Raw genomic sequence first — 5391 nt, forward strand, 5'->3', positions numbered from 1 at the left:
AGGGGGCACACACACACACACACACACACACACACACATTTCTCTTCTCTCTCGACTTTTTCCGCCCCCAAAGAGGTTTATCCACTAGTAAGAGGCAAAGTTAATTGAGGGTGGTGTGATGCCAGTGGCGCTGACACACACACACACACACACACACACACTCTTAAAGTTCAAAGAGCTTCATGTGGAGTCCGTCCATTAATGGACTACGTGCGCTTGAGTCACACATGATTTTTGATTCATTTACATATTTATTTCTAGTGCATTGAACGCAGCAGATTACAGCAAAGATCTAATTTGCAAAGTGCCCAACTGAGCCAGAGTCGCAGCGACTACACACAGACCCTGTGTCATGAAGAAGATTCACCCATAGTGCTCCCACCAAGTTCACAAACACTACTCACATCAAGCATGAAATCCATGAACCGCAGTCAGCTTGAACTCTGAAGATGTCTATTGATGTTATTCTAAAATCTGTCATCTTAAAAAAAGTATAATGTATAATCTAGATTTAGTTTCCACCATCAAAGAAAAAAAAAAAAAAAAAAACTTCCAGGCTAATTTTATCTTTAAGACAAGTTTGGACCGTAGCAGCTAATCTGCTTGTAGAAAATAAACCCAGTGATCAATAAGCGGCAAGATGTTTTAGTAAAAAGAAAACTATAAAGGACAATAAGACACAGACTCCCCCTTCAGTGGGCATTAAATGAGTATTGATAAAGCTGAATCTGTACCCAGAGATCAAACCACCAACTTCCAAAAGTGATGAGAAAGACTTAAAGAGACAAAGCATGTGTAATAAATGCCAAGAGGTTTGCTGTTGGCTCTCATCTGTGTTCCCGCTTGTGGTACCCAGATAAATCTGGTAGAAATTTAAAAAAGAATTGAAATTTTCCCCTTTGAACCAACTCTATTGTACCTTTTCATGTTCCTTTCCATAACCTATGTTTAAAACAATATAGAAACCATCAAAATGCTGTCGGATACTTTGTAATGTGCTATGATTTCAACGCTATAAAGCAATGACCAAGCCGTTTGGTCTCGACTCCAACTCAACATGGATAAGTACAGCACTGGCTTGGTGACTCAGCAGAGGTGCACTTAATTGTGCAGAGTAGACATTAAGAACATGCGTGAGTCACTGAAACAAGCTGATGAAGCAGTCCACGTTTCTATTGCATCTGCAAGCAATCTGCCAGCCCCTTCAGCTGTGTGTGTGGCAGCCTGCGTTGCATCTGCTTCACAGCAGGTGAAATAGCAAAGGAGTTCCAGCACCCCAATTTTAGAAAACATTCTCTTCTGGGTGGGCCGGTGAGGGGCAATTGCTCCCTTAATGAAAACAAGCTTGACACATTCAGTGAAAATTGCTCTCAGCCCAAACTTCTTGTTTACAGATGACAATAATCTGTTAATAAAACCCTTGTGACATAAACTCAGCTAAGCATAGACTGCCTGTATCTAAAGCGCTGCATTCATTTATGATTCGATCATGTTTTACTTTGGTATATACTGATTATTAAGTTCATTTTCCCAAAACTGAATGTCGTGCTTTCATTCAATATAATTTACTAATAGGAAACTGATTATTATGCTCAACACAAACGTCTTTGGTTCCTAATCACCTGTCGCCCTCTAGTGATGAAATGGATTAATTACAAGACAGACATACATTTAAATGGTTTAGTGCAAAGCTAAATGTATGAATATTTTAAGAAATATATTTCCTACCTTGGTTTCAAACACACTTAGTAACATTATTAGATTATTGCAATATATATATAAAAAAAGTGCACAAAAAATAAATTAATTAAATTAAATCAATTTGAGGCTGAACAATAATACATTTATAACAACAACAATATACAGTTGAGCGTTTTTAAGCCCTGTAACAGTTGTGTTTTTATGTTTCTGCTTAACTATGACATAAAATCTCATCAAGTCCTAAAACTAGATAAAGGGTTACACTGTTTCACAGATTATTTATTAATTTACCCACTTTTAAATATTTGAGCTATGTGAAATATATGGGCCTTGAGGATTATTAATTGATTGACGGGGGAAATTAGTGTCTGGTGTCTCTGTCAATGGGTTGGTCTTCACTATGAAAGTCTGATATATATGTCAATGACCAAACACTGCAGTCCAGCATATACAAACCTTATCCCCTCTAAATATAAAGGTTATTGTACTAAACCATTTAAAGCAGAATGTAATGACCAAGTCAAACTCTCTGACTCATTGCTCTGAAGCAGGTAGTCCAATCAGTCCCAGAGTTGAAACTGTTCTGTAGGGAGTAATGGACTAAAACCCCTTCAAGATGATGTAGTTGAAGTTAGCTGCTGCAAAAGGAGCTCACACCCATGGATAAAAGCAATGGTTGGGGTACAAATGAATGTAACTATAATAAATAAATTTCAAGGACGATTGAAAAAAAAAAATCAATCTCTTGAGCATAAGATTAAAGATATAATTTCTGTGTCATCAATCCGTGCTGCTAGATGATGACAAAGGATTAAATGCACCAGAGTTATTAAGTTCATATCCAACCATATGTTCAGTAGTAAGGCATTGAATATTGAGCGTAAACAGTTCTGCACATAGATTTCAGGTCCAAGTCTGTTTGTTGTAGAGTTTTAAACAAAACGTTTGGTAAAAACATTCAAGACTTTGTGAAATTGTGCTGAACACTTGATGTATTCAGCTGATTAAACCAACAACTGAATGTGTCCCTTTAATCTTTTACCTATCCTCGCTGTTGTACCGCTTTTTGTCCAGACCAAACACTCGCATGCACTATTTAGCACATGCATTGAATAACACATATAAATAGCTCCGTAACAATGAATAGGGGCTTGACTTAAGCAGTGCATCTACCTAATGATGTTTAGCATTATAACAAAGTGTTAGACCATCTGACCTCCTGTCTATACATCTGTCAGTCTTTTCCTTTGTCGTGTGAGTGCCAGGTGGCCGGCCAATCTCTCACAGTACCAGGCCTTCATATATTTTCAAAGCTTCATTGAGGGGAACAACAGGATTTGTAAAGATCTCTCACACAAAGAAAAGATGGCGTCATAAAAAAAAGCATATTTGGAGTTGATGTAGTCAAGTAATGGTGTATGAACACAAATGTACAGTAATGTCTATAAGTGAATTCCTTCTTTGCTTCTAGTTTATTGCTCTGCTCAAGTAGAATTCGTCTAGGAAAAAATAATGACGTTTGGTTTTGAGGCTACTATAATGTGTTTACATCTATCCTGGTTAAACGCTGTGGGATTCATAACCCTTCGTTTCTCTTGTGTCCTGCCTGCCTCCATGTGGAAATGGATATTGTGAACTGCAGTACGGTTCACATCAGGATGTTAACCTCATATGCATTGTGTCATGCCAGACCCTTGTGCAGTGTGTAGCCAAAGGCTACAGATGTTTGTTTTACGACATTGAAAATGATAAAGTCCTGCACAGTGCTAGGTGACACTAAACATAAAGGCATGAAGTTATGTTGTGCTGAGTAAATATTAATAATTGCAAGAATGCACTAGTGGAAAGTAAACACCTAATAAAGTAGTGTAGTTTAGTACAGTTCTGATGTTCCAAAAGGATGTAAGTGCACAATTTATTAAGTACATTTTATAAACATGGCCAGGTAGGTATGATTTTTTCCTCTATCACAACATAAAATAAGTATAAGATAAAAAATTGCTCAAATTAGTATTAAGACAATATTTTCATTAGCTTGTGTAAATACAGTATTTAGGATGTTTGGGACACACAATCAAACACTAGAGCTCCCACTGTCCTCACACCCCTTGTTCAATCAGCTACATAAATGCATGTCTCAACTCCCCAAAGACAGTGGACAGTTGGGGTGGCCTGCTGATTAATTTCAACCTCCCCCCACATCCCTCTGCTTGCTCCCACTCCTGCCATCCTCCAGTCGTCCCTGCATCCTCCATCAATCCCTCCCCTACTCTGCTAAGGGCAACAGCTCCAGAGGTCTACCATATGGGCCACTGTCTGAGTGGCTGACTGCCTGCCTCCCTGCAGCTTGCATGTGTGTGTGTGTGTGTGTGTCTGTGTGTGTGTATGTGTGTGTGTGTGTGAGTCAAGTCTGTGCTGACTGTTAGCCTGCCCCACCTGTTCCTCTGTAACAACAGACCAGACCTCTCACTGTCCAGAGCAGGCTGGTGAATAGATAGATGAACTGATCGTAGACAAAAAAAAAAAAAAAGAAAAAGAAAAGACAAACAGATTGAGATGAAGACAGGGAAACACATGCAGATGTGACCGTGGGGTTTTGAAACGACTTCAATCAAAAGTGGTGAAGAGATGAGTGATGTTTGTGGAGTTTTAATGCATCAGAGCAACTACAAGCCATGTTATTCATAAAGAAACGCTGCAGAAAGGAGAAATGAGATTTTGGAAAGGGGAAAAAGACAGAACACAAATAAATAAAGCACAAAAGAGGCAAACAGATGAGCTGACAATAACAGATAAAAAATATAGAATAATTTATTCAGAAAATATGCAGCAAACAGACTGAGGTAGACAGACATGCCACATCGCTCCCTAAACACCCGAGGACATAGAATAATAATAAATTAGGACTTGGGGGTGATAATGAGAGGTCAAACAGAAGAATAAGTCTCCGGCTTGTACACCTGTGGCCCACCTTCTGCTGTCTAAACCGCACAGCTACCACTCTTTTAACCCCCACATCAGTTGCTCTCATTATAACCTACTGAATAATGTAAAGGTATATATGCATGAGGGACACAAACACAGGAGAGGAGACAGGGATGAGGGAAAGAAGGATGTAAATAATAGGGTATCTCTCCCTCCATCTGGTCATGTGTTTATAATCTTCCCCTCCTCCTACTTAATGCTGATCTATCAGTTTGTCTGAGAGACCCCCCTCCACCCCCCATCAACCCCCTCCCAACAATTTAGCCCTGTCCGATAATATCATGCTCTGCACTCTTTTTTTTGTGCATGTGTATCTGTGTGAAAGCAACTGTATTTGCCTCTATCTGTGCATTTCAGAGTCCGTTTGCATGAGCTGATGCGAGCTTTTTGCTGCCTCAGGAGAATTAACCAGGCGTCTGCCACCTGACCCTGTTGACTCTGACCATCCTGGGCTCAGCTGATACGCGTGCCGTGTGGCCCTGACATGAGGAGGACAAAAAAGCAGGAGGAGTGAAAGGAGGCTGAGGACAGAAGGACCAGCAGGCAATGAATGATTATGGTGACTAGGGCCATCTTGCTGGCCTAAAACAGACACCCCCAACCCCCTCATCCCACCCCAACCAAAGCCCTGGCCTTGGCCCTGGCCCTGGCTCCCACATGGATGAGTGAGCTGGCTCAGGTCGGCGTGGGTGAAGTGTCACCACC

Source organism: Anabas testudineus, chromosome 5 (genome assembly GCF_900324465.2).
Source record: "Anabas testudineus chromosome 5, fAnaTes1.2, whole genome shotgun sequence".
Classification (NCBI taxonomy): Eukaryota; Metazoa; Chordata; class Actinopteri; order Anabantiformes; family Anabantidae; genus Anabas; species Anabas testudineus.